Source organism: Salvelinus sp. IW2-2015, linkage group LG11 (assembly GCF_002910315.2).
Source record: "Salvelinus sp. IW2-2015 linkage group LG11, ASM291031v2, whole genome shotgun sequence".
Taxonomy (NCBI): Eukaryota; Metazoa; Chordata; class Actinopteri; order Salmoniformes; family Salmonidae; genus Salvelinus; species Salvelinus sp. IW2-2015.
The window spans coordinates 20,877,561-20,890,360 of NC_036851.1; the positions used below are offsets into that span (position 1 = coordinate 20,877,561).

A 12,800-nucleotide genomic window follows, 5' to 3' on the forward strand; every position below is an offset into this window, starting at 1 on the left:
GACATACTCACTCGCACTCTCAGTCTCACATTGAATATCCCTTTGAGCATGGTGAAGTTATTAATTACACTTTGGATGGTGTATCAATACACCCAGTTACTATAAAGATACAGGCATCCTTCCTACCTCAGTTGCAGGAGAGGAAGGAAGGAAACCACTAAAGGATTTCACCATTAGGCCAATGGTGACTTTGTGAAAGGAGAAACTGATGATTGATCAACAACATTGCAATTACTCCACAATACTAACCTTAACGACAGAGTGAAAACAAGGAAGCCTGTACAGAATACAAATATTACAAAACATGCATCCTGTTTGCAATAACGCACTAAAGTAAAACTGCAAAAAAATGTGGCAAAGAAATTCACTTTACGTCCTGAATACAAAGTTGTATGTTTGAGACAAATCCAACACAACACATCACTGAGTACCACTCTTCATATTTTCAAACATGGTGATGGCTGCATGATGTTATGGGTATGCTTGTCACCGGCAAGGACTAGGGAGTTTAAGATGAAAAAAAACTGAGCACAGGCAAAATCCTCAGTCTGCTTTCCAACAGACACTGGGAGAAAAATTCACCTTTCAGCAGGACAATAACCTAAAACACAAGGCCAAATATACACTGGAGTTGCTTACCAAGACAACATTGAATGTTCCTGTGTGCCTAGTTACGGTGTTAACTCAAATCGGCTTGAAAATCTATGGCAAGACTTGAAAATGGCTGTCTGGCAATGATCAACAACCAACTTGAAAGAGCTTGAAGAATTTAAAAAATAATAATGTGTTCATATTTTACAATCCAGGTGTGCAAAGCTCTTAGAAACGTACCCCAAAAGACTCACAGCTGTAATCACTGCCAAAGGTGATTCTAACATGGATTGACTGAGGGGTGTGAATACTTGTGTAAAATAGATATCTGTATTTCATTTGCAATAAATTTGAAAAATTAAATAAAAACAGATTTTCACTTTGTCATTATGTGGTATTGTGTGTAGATGGGTGAGAGAAAAAAATATTGAATACATTTTGAATTAAGGCTGGAACAAAATGTGTAATAAGTCAAGGGGTATGAATACTTTCTGAAGGCACTGTATTTGAGACTTGTTTTATTGAGTTTTTATCTGAAATTGCAGTAACAGCTTCTTACATCATGAAATTGTCGCAGTAGCTGCCGGCTTCACTGAGCCACGTCAAACAATGGAAGGCCATTTCCGATACTACCTCAAAATGTAGAGATATGTAATTCAACATTTTAGATACGCAAGTCAGACTAGATAATACATAGAATATGTTTTTTAATTTGTAACATTGTGTGGTGATTTCAGACATGGCACCAATGACTATATATGAATGAACAAAGCCATTGATCACGCGACACCATTCATTCCTATGTGAAGACTCAATAGTGCATTGGCCAAATGAAGTCGGTTAAGACAGCGTCTCATGGAAACATAACATGCGCAGTTTATGCTACTCCAGGAAGTGAAGTTGCAGGCTAGCCCAGTGCTGCCCCATCTCATTGAGTAACACAAATTTAAGGTTGACTGGGGTACTGCAGGCTGCCATTTGTATTTGTATTTATTATGGATCCCCATACTCTTCCTGGGGTCCAGCTAAATTAAGGCAGTTATACCATTTTAAAAACATTACAATATATTCACAACAGATTGCACAACACAGATTTCACAACACATTAAGTGTGTGCCCCCAGGGCCCTACTCTACTACCACATATCTACAACACAAAATCCATGTGTATGTGTGTGTGTATAGTGCGTATTGTGTGTTTGTATGCATGTGTCTGTTGCTGGCATGTCATACCTACATTTGGTAGTCTTGCCAATGAAAAAATCCTTAAAACAGTTGGCAATATTTTTTGTGAGTAAGGAGCCATCTGATTCAATGAATGGAGTGGAGTTTGCCTTCTTGCCCAAAATTTCATTTAAGTTGCTCCAAAGTTTTTACTATCATTCTTTATGTCATTTATCTTTGTTTCATAGTGTAGTTTCTTCTTCTTTTTATTCAGTTTAGTCACGATTTTTCAATTCGCGGTATGTTTGCCAATCGGTTGTGCAGCCAGACTTATTTGCCATTTATTTTGCCTCATCCCTCTCAACCATACCATTTTTCAATTCCTCATCAATCCAGGGGGATTAAACAGTTTTTACAGTCAATTTCTTAATGGGTACATGGTTATCAGTAACTGGGATGAGCAATTTCATAAATGTGTCAAGTGCAGCATCTGGTTGCTTCTCATTACACACCACAGGCCAACAAATATTACTTACATCAATAACATAGGAATCACTACAAAACCTATTGTATGACCTCTTATACAGTATATTAGGCCCAGCCTTTGGAACTTCGGTTTTCCTAGATATGGCAACTATATTGTGATCACTACATCTGATGGATTTGGATACTGCTTTCAAGCTAATTTCTGCAGCATTAGTAAAGATGTGATCAATACATGTTGATGACTTCATTCATGTGCCTCACCTAAAGCCAGAATGGGCTTTAGGTGAGGCAGATGAACCTGTAGCCATATTGATTCAACAATATTTAACATGAGATCCTCTCTAAGCTTTACAGAAATGTGGTTCTGAATATAGAAGGCCACATCTCCACCGTTGGCATTTCTGTATTTTCTGTAGATCTTATAACCATGTATTGCTACCACTATATTCTCGGGGCTCCTGAGTGGCGCAGCGGTCTACGCCACTGCATCTCAGTAATAGAGGCGTCACTACAGACACCCTGGTTTGAATCCAGGCTGTATCACAACCAGCCATAATTGGGAGTCCCATAGGACGGTGCACAATTGGCCCAGCATCGTCTGGGTTTGGCTGGTGTAGGCCGTCATTGTAAATAAGAATTTGTTCTTTAACTGACTTGCCTAGTTGAATAAAGGTTAAATACATTTTTATTTTATTTTTTTAAAGTATTATCTAAGTGAGTTTCAGAGTTTGTCAGAATATGAAAGTCAACTGTTAATAGCAAATTATTGATTTCATGAACCTTGTTTCTTAAACTACATATGTTAACTTGGGCTTTTTTAGCACTTTTCTGGGATGCTTGATTGCTAAGTTTCCCAGTAAAGCAATAAAAACAGAGGTAGACATGCTTAGGTTATTTACAGTGCATATATTTACAGTCTACACACAATACCCCATAATGACAAAGCAACATTTTATTTTTTTATTTCAGCAAATGTATTTTTTTTTTTAAGAAATATTACATTTACATAAATATTCTGACCGTTTACTCAGTACTTTGTTGAAGCACCTTTGTCACCGATTACAGCCTGGAGTCTTCTTGGGTATGATGCTACAAGCTTGGCACACCTGTATTTGGGGAGTTTCTCCTATTCTTCTCTGCAGATCCTCTCAAGCGCCGTCAGGTTGGATGGGGAGCGTCGCTGCACAGCTATTTTCAGGTCTCACAAGAGATGTTCGATCGGGTTCAAGTCCAGGATATGGCTGGGCCACTCAAGGACATTCAGAGATTTGCCCCGAAGCCACTCCTGCGTTGTCTTGGCTGTGTGCTTAGGGTCGTTGTCCTGTTGAAAGGTGAACCTTCGCCCCAGTCTGAGGTCCTGAGAGCTCTGGAGCAGGTTTTCATCAAGAATATCTCTGTACTTTGTTCCGTTCATCTTTCCCTCGATTCTGATTAGTCTCCCAATCCCTGCTGCTGAAAAACATCCCTACAGCATGATGCTGCCACCACCATGCTTCACCGTAGGGATGGTGCCAGGTTTCCTCCAGACGTGACGCATTGTCATTCAGGCAAAAGACTTCAATCTTGGTATCATCAGACCAGAGAATCTTGTTTCTCATGGTCTGAGAGTCTTTAGGTGCCTTTTGGCAAACTCTAAGCGGGCATTCATGTGCCCTTTTCTAAGGAGTGTGGAAAAAGTCAAGGGCTCTGAACACTTTCTGAATGCACTGTATGTTAGTGCAGGGTGAGCTGCAAACAGTGGACTTCCTGCTAGGGCACACATCCTCAGTGCTAACAGTATAACTCTGGTTCATTGGCACATGATTACCACATACAATAGCTGTCAGATCAGCAGAGGCATTCAGGGCAGTAAAAGGGATATAAATTAGGTTACTTGCATTGTGTCTTCCTGCACCCCTGGGATAATGTACATTTGCTGAAGCATCATGACAACTCAGCAACACAATGGTTGGGATTTAATAAATTGGGCTTGAGTCATTGATAGGTCATTGTCTCAACGCAGCCTTATAAAGAATGCTGTGAAATAATCCAGGAACCCAAATTATTTGGGTGGATCCCATCCTCCTTATAATACGAGCTTTGTTTCCAGAAGGTATCAAAACTGTCAATAAATGTTACACCCACAGAGCTGCAATAGTCTCATAGCCAGTTATGGAGGGCTAAAAGTCTGCTGAACTCAATGCCACGATTGTAGGAGGGCAGAGGGCCAGATATTATGGGGCGTTTGTTGGTGTCAAGTAGAGACATCAGTTCTTTAAAATCTGTCTTCAGCTGTTCTGAGCTGCCCTTCATAATGTCATTAAATCAAATCAAATGTTATTTGTCACATGCGCCGAATAGAACAGTAAAATGCAATCTTACAAGCCCTTAACCAACAATGCAGTTTTAAGAAAAAAAGGTGTTAAGAAAGTATTTACTAAAATAAACTGAAGTAAAAAATAAACAAATAAAATAAAAAATAAGAAAAATAACAAATAATTAAGGAGCAACAATAAAATAACAGTAGCGGAGCTATGTATAGAGGGTACCGGTACAGAGTCAATGTGCGGGGGCACAGGTTAATCGAGGTAATATGTACATGTAGGTAGAGATAAAGTGACTATGCCTGGATAATTAAACAGAGAGTAGCAGTAGCATAAAAATGAGGGTAGGGGGAATATGCAAATAGTCCGGGTAGCCATCTATCCACATTGATTAGCTGTTCAGGAGTCTTATGGCTCGGGGGTAGAAGCTGTTAAGAAGCCTTTTGGATCTAGACTTGGCGCTCCGGTACCGCTTGTCGTGTGGCAGCAGGGAGAATAGTCTATGACTACGGTGGCTGGAGTCTTTGACAACTTTTAGGGCCTTCCTCTGACCCCGCTTGGTATAGAGTGCCTGGATGGCAGGAAGCTTGGCCCCAGTGATGTACTGGGCATACGCATGGATATGAGGTCTGCCTTGATTCTCCCCAGGGTGGCACTACAGGACCCAGAGTGGTGGGGGTAAACAGTTTTCCTGGGGCCAAGTTTTTCCTGATCTGGTAGGCTAACCTAACCAGGTTAAACTCGGGGTATGACATAGTAAAGAATGTGCTGTAATTATTTTTTGATATGGGCTATCATGGGACCCTAAAAAAAACTTCTGAAAAAACTACTGGCCCTAGGTAGGATGAAAACAACAATAAAGTCCTGTCAAGAAAATGATGAATCAAATCATTCTAAACAACAGTACTTATCCCTCATGAACACTTTTCTGTCAATATTTTTTAGAAGCGCTGGTACAAATGCCAGCTCGCCAACTGTTTGCCGGCGGCCCTGCTTTGCTGATCTCTGCAACATGGATAGATGGAAATCGCCACACAATGCTATAAATGAAGAAACATAACCTATATGTATGATCTACTGTCTATGTATTTTATTTTTAGAATTGGCTTCCATATAGAACAGCTCAACATATCAACTCCTCGTGAATTTAATCCATTTTGAACTATTTAACCGATTATGTAAAATGTCATCCTAATAACTCTATTCAGTGAGAATAAGCCCTGTCAGTCTGAGCATGCCATGCAGGATGATATAATACATTGTTTTGGTTTTTATCTGCCAATTCAGTAGCCTGGTATGATTACATATCAGGCTCCTGAATATGGTGGTTAACTATTTGTCTAGTGAGTTTTTCCCCTCATCATAGTGGTCTCTGACTTGTGGTCAGACTCGATGACGTGGGAAAAAAAAAATAAAAAAAAAATAGAAAAAAAAAACTTGTGCCTTTTTTCAATGCTGAATTCAATGTCATTGAGAAAATGTATTTTTTTTCTGCAAAAATAATTTCTGGATTTAACAGTAATTCAAGTACTAACTGTAATCATCTAGTTTTTCAAAAGTATCTATAATCTGATTACAATATTTTTGCTGGTAACGTAACCGATTACAGTTAGTTTCTTGTAATCCGATGACATGTAACTGATTATATGTAATCAGTTACTCCCCAACCCTGTTGCTCGTATAAACAGGGAGTCTCACAGCATGTGCTAAACCCACGTAGATGTGATGGGGTACAGAAGGTGACTGCTGCATGGTGTTATCAGTGCCACCACATGAAACCCTTAGGAAACGTAATGTCTGCCTCTTTCTTAGCATGACCAGCCCCCACCAGCAGCTAATGACACTGCTGCTAGGCGCGCACACACACACACACACACACACACACACAGACAGACAGAAACAGACAAGATCAGACAGACCAGACAGACAGACAGCAGACAGACAGACAGACAGACAGACAGACAGACAGACAGACAGACAGAGACAAGACAGAACAGACAGACAGAGACAGAGACAGACAAGACAGACAGACAGACAGACAGACAGACAGACAGACAGACAGACAGACAGACAGACAGACAGACAGACAGACAGACAGACAGACAGACAGACAGAGACAGACAGACAGACAGACAGACAGACAGACAGACAGACAGACAGACAGACAGACAGACAGACAGACAGACAGACAGACAGACAGACAGACAGACAGACAGACAGACAGACAGACAGACAGACAGACAGACAGACAGACAGACAGACAGCAGACAGACAGACAGACAGACAGACAGACAGACAGCAGACAGACAGACAGACAGACAGACAGACAGACAGACAGACAGACAGACAGACAGACAGACAGACAGACAGACAGACAGACAGACAGACAGACAGACAGACAGAACAGACAGACAGACAGACAGACGCAGACAGACAGACAGACAGACAGACAGACAGACAGACAGACAGACAGACAGACAGGCAACAGACAGACAGACAGACAGACAGCACAGACAGCAGACAGACAGACAGACAGACAGACAGAACAGCAGACAGACAGACAGACAGACAGACAGACAGACAGACAGACAGACAGACAGACAGACAGACAGACAGACAGACAGACAGACAGACAGACAGAGGTTCATTCGGAGGTGCCTTTCCTTCCTCGTCTGAAGTTGGCTTCTTGCATGTCTCCATGGAAACCCCAGAGAGGTATGCTGGTATCTGCAGAACCAAATTGCACCAGGTCTAATGGCTAATGTCAGCTGAAGTAGTGTTTATTTTAGTCACATTGGTGTCGATGCATGGTGTCAATGCGTGGTGAACGCACACACAGAGGTGGACAAATCAACAGATACCTCAGGGCCGTGCCTTGGCCTTTAGTCACAACTCTGGCCAATGTCACAGCCAGGAAAGTCCCAGCAAAGAATAGGTGGTTACCAGAGTTATATGTTCTAAATTCCAACTCATGTTGGTAATGTAATTGGTCCCAACTCTATTGGTTACTTGTGAGACCATGACCAGTGATGGAATTATAGAGGAGCTGTGTGTAATTCTGCAAGTGAGGATGTGAGAGTGAGGAAGGCATTACATCCTCACTGAAAATACTTGAATATTCCTTTTAACATGACAGGATGTGATTTATAGAAGAGGAACATTGAAGAGGTTTGAATAAGGTTTATCACCCTTTTTAAATGGTTAATCAACAGATATTTTTGTATACAGTACCAGTAAAACGGTTGGACACACCTACTCATCCAGGGTTTTTCCCTATTTTTACTATTTCCTAAATTGTAGAATAATAGTGAAGACATAAAAACTATGAAATAACACATATGGCATCATGTCGTAACCAAGAAAGTGGTAAACAAATCAAAATATATTTTATATTTGAGATTCTTCAAAGTAGCCACCCTTTGCCTTGAAGACAGCTTTGCACACTCTTGGCATTCTCTCAACCAGCTTCACCTGGAATATTTTTCCAACATTCTTGAAGGAGTTCCCACATATGCTGAGCACTTGTTAGCTGCTTTTCACATGATCTCCGCATGTGTGGTTCCCACCGTGAAGCATAGAGGAGAAGGTGTGATGGTGTGGGGGTACTTTGCTGGTGAAACTGTCAGTGATTTGTTTATAATTCAAGGCACACTTAACCAGCATGGCTACCACAGCATTTTGCAGCGATACGCCATCCCATCTGGTTTGCGCTTAGTGGGACTATCATTTGTTTTTTAACAGGATAATGACCCAACACAACTCCAGGCTGTGTAAGGGCTATTTGACTAAGAAGGAGAGTGATGGAGTGCTGCATCGGATGACCTGGCTTCAACAATCACCCGACCTCAACCCAATTGAGATGGTTTAGGATGAGTTGGACAAGCAGAGTGCAGGAAAAGCAGCTAACAAGTACTCAGCATATGTGGGAACTATTTTGATTTGTTTAATAACATTTGTGTTATTTCTTAGTTTGTCTTCACTATAATTCTACAATGTAAAAAACCCTTAAATGTGTAGGTGTGTCCAAACTTTTGACTGGTAGTGTATTTGCTTTACATAATTTTGCCCGCCAGTGAAGGCTATATAAATGAAAGGAACAGAAATAAGAAGTAGGCATCATAGACCAGCATGCAAAGCAATTTGCTTGGGGAAGCAGTAAGAGGAAGTCTAGTCAAATGTGTGACAGAGAGAAAGCCCTGTCAGTTATTTATGTTATTTATTTAGGTCTGGTAGCTTGTCCTGCATCTTAATAGTCTAGTGCAGGGATAGGCAACTCATTTCCCTCCAAAACATTTTTACACACATTTTAGGAACTCAGTCAGGGTCTCAACGTACTGTTGTTAGTTAGAATAGTAGAATACAAGGTGCAATTTCGAAATGTTGTTGTTCATCAGCAGTTTTTCTCTATGTCAGTCCAAATGTGTGGAATTGCAGGGAATTAGCTGTAAGAGAACTAATTTTCCACTCCCCATGGCAAAATGAGTAGAATTACATGAAATTAGTTATAAAATTGCAAAATCTTCTCTCTGCCCCCTGGCAAAATGTGTAGAATTGCACAAAATTAACAATACATCTGACATTTCTATCTGCTGTCAATAGGGGCCACTAAAATGTTTTGCTCGCAATGGGTGTGTGTGTGGGGGGCCCTCATGATGACTTCCGATTTTTATGGCCCCTATCCCATTCAAAGTTGCCCATCCTTGGTCTAGTGGCTTCTACGCTCTCCTCTCCCTCGTCTGCACTAAGCGGAAAGGACGGAATAGCTGAGAGAAACATGGTGGACATGTACAAGGGTATTCGCTTACAACATGTTCAGTTATTATAGATCAGAGCAGATGAAGGAAAGTAGCCATATACAGTATACAGTATGATCTCTGAGTGCCGGTGTTATGCGCCCTTAATTGACACAGGTGCAGAGGTAGGGCTAGACGATGTGGCCTAAAAATCATATCTACATTTATTTAAATGTTTTCTCTAAATAAGCTTTGCTGTACTATTCAAGGTAAAATAGATTGCATTTCAAACAGTCAGCAATAATCAAATTAATTCAGGGCTCGTGAACATCAGAAAAATATAAGTAGGGTTGCACATTTTGGGGAATATTCAGAGGTGGAAACTTTCTGTGGGAATTAACGGGAATATATAGGAATTTACAGGAATATATGGGAATTAACGGAAATATATACAAATTAATATTAATACCATTTAAAATGTAGATGCATATGGAGACGGAAACAAACATTTCACCTCATCATAATTAGACATAATTGCAAATGATTAAATCCTTCCAATAGAAATTTTTAAAACTATTTAGTTACAAATTGGACTTTAATTAAATGAGTTAACTCTTCACATGGGTTGATTTCACTGAACAACAAAAGAAAGGGAATCTTGAATGATCCCCAATGATCCATCGCATCTCCCAAACATACATCTGTATGATGCAACATACATGTACATCTGTAAAATGATTGTCTAGAAACTAAAGCTTTGGGTGTCTTCCCCTCAGGCTTCCATGTCTTCTCCCTGGACTTCCTCAATGTCCACATCTTCAACATCAGACTATGAGGCCTCATCTTCATTGTCACTTCGCAACCTTGTTAAGGATGGCTCATTGTCAGGCTCAAAAAGCCTCAAATTTGCCCGGATGGCCACCAATTCTTCAACACTTTTATTGGCCAGCCTGTTGCATGCTTTGGTGTGTGTGTTCCCAAACAAGGACCAGTTGCGCTCTGAGGTGGCTGATGTTGGTGGGATTTGAAGGATGATGTAGGCAACAGGGGAAAGAGCCTCAGATCCAAAAAGTCCCTTCCACCAGGTGGCTGATGAGATATTTTGGCACAAATGCCATATTTGCATCTCCATCCCAAAGCCCTTGCTTGAAGGTGTACTTCGCCAGACTGCCAAGAACCTTGCCCTCATCCAGGCCAAGGTGGCGAGACACGATAGTGATGACACCATATGCCATGTTGATCTTTGCACCAGACATGATGCTCTTGCCAGCATACTTGGGGTCCAACATGTACGCTGTGGCGTGTATGGGCTTCAGGCAGAAGCGGGCAGGACAGTGCAGGACAGTGGGCAGGACAGTGCAGATGTCTTCTCTTACATCTGCAAGCAGAGTCTGAACATAAGACAATGCCATCCTGTCTCCCTCAATCTGTGTAATGGCTACTGCTATAGGGTTCAGGAGTTTCAGGCTGCTTACCACTCTCTCCCAAAATACATCATCCAGGAGGATCCTCTTGATGGGGTTGTCCATATCGGCAGACTGTGATATGGCCATTTCTTGAGGAGACTCCTTCTCCTCCAGGAGACTGTCAAACATGATGACAACACCCCAACGGGTGTTGCTGGGCAGCTTCAAGGTGGTGCTCTTATTCTTCTCACTTTGCTTGCTGCGGTAGATTGCTGATATAACTTGATGACACTTCACATGCCTAACCATTTCCTTGGCTATCTTGTAGAGTGTATCCATTGTTTTCAGTGCCATGATGTCCTTGAGGATCAGATTCAATGCATGAGCAGCATAGCCAATGGGTGTGATTTGAGGGTAAGACTCCTCCACTTTAGACCAAGCAGCCTTCATGTTCGCAGCATTGTCTGTCACCAGTGCGAATACCTTCTGTGGTCCAAGGTCATTGATGACTGCCTTCAGGTCATCTGCAATGTAGAGGCCAGTGTGTCTTTTGTCCCTTGTGTCTGTGCTCTTGTAGAATACTGGTTATGGGGTGGAGATGATATAGTTAATTATTCCTTGCCCATGAACATTTGACCACCCATCAGAGATGATTGCAATACAGTCTGCGTTCTCTATGATTTGCTTGACCTTCACTTGAACTCTGTTGAATTCTGCATACAGCAAATTAGTAGATAAAGCATGTCTGGTTGGAAGGGTGTATGCTGGGCGAAGAACATTGAAAAATCTCTTCCAATACACATTGCCTGTGAGCATCAGAGGTGAACAAGTTGCATCCACACCTCAAGCAAGACATTCATCAGCATTTATCTGACTATGTTCTTCCATTGAGTCAAAAAAACTTCTGATTGCAGGAGGACCATGAGCTGTTGCTATCGATAAGGTGTCTGATTCATAATTTTCACCTCGAATAGAAGTAGAGGGACTTTTGTCAGAGGTTGCTTGTTGTGAGCTCTGAGGGAACTTTATGCACTTGGCCAGATGATTCTGCATCTTTGTTGCATTCTTCACATATGATTTGGCACAGTATTTGCACATGTACACAGCTTTTCCTTCTACATTAGCTGCAGTGAAATGTCTCCACACATCAGATAGTGACCGTGGCATGTTCCTGTCAAGATCAGAAAAAAAATATTTAAAAAAACAAATACAATTCCATGTACAGATAAATAGTTATGCAGTTAGATTAAACAACTCCTTTGTAATATTTTTTTAATGAAACATGTATGGAAACAGGTGAAGTAACACTCCTCAGTTAGCAGGCTCAAGCAAGCTAAACCCCACATGGTAGCAAAAACTAACTGGCAGAAATTGTTAACAAGTTAGAAATGATTTAAACACACTTTGCTGTAGGCTACTATTTACTTGTTAACAAAAAATGTCATATAAAATATATTCACCCCACCTAGTATTGTAATCAAAACTTACCAGAAAACATGTAGTCCTTGGCTCAGACAGTGTAGTAGTGTGGGCTCAATAGCATCTCATTAGTTTGCAAGATCTTGAGAATCAGATGTACATGTGATTGAAGACTACACTGCACATGTGATGGAAGAATGCACTGTGCATGCAGAGAGTTGCAATTCCATTGAACTGGGAATAGTTTAACCAAAATATGCCACAAGACCTAGAATTGCCTTATGTGTATCCCACAAAAAAAGGTTCACTGTTATAAGCTACATTTTTGATGAATTTAAGCAAAATTCCTGGGATTAAATACCCAAGGAAAATTTCCAGAAAAACTATTTTTTAGATGAATGCCAGCAAAACCACTACACAACACAACACTAAACAATACATTAATTGCACTATAATGGTGACAAACGGTGCCCACAAACTGTGACGGCCTACAGAACACTGTCCCAACAGCAGAGCTTTCTTTTCAGCACCATTGAGTGGATCCTTACCACCTCTAAACCTGGCTATCAGCGGAGCCTTGTCTGGCAGAGAAAGAGTTCATTCATCCTCATTTACTGCATTAAAAAAAAACATAGCTGATTTGGCTGACTTGCTTAAACAAATGTGTTTTTTACCAACAATTAATTAGACAAGCAGCCC

General features: G+C 40.9%; 1 protein-coding gene across 1 annotated transcript in view; it reads right to left on the bottom strand.

Annotated features, from left to right (window-relative positions):
* LOC111969967 (calcium/calmodulin-dependent protein kinase type 1) overlaps positions 1-12,800 on the bottom strand; it is a 105,873-nt gene that overhangs the window by 78,971 nt on the left and 14,102 nt on the right. The gene's annotated exons all lie outside the window — the stretch shown is intronic.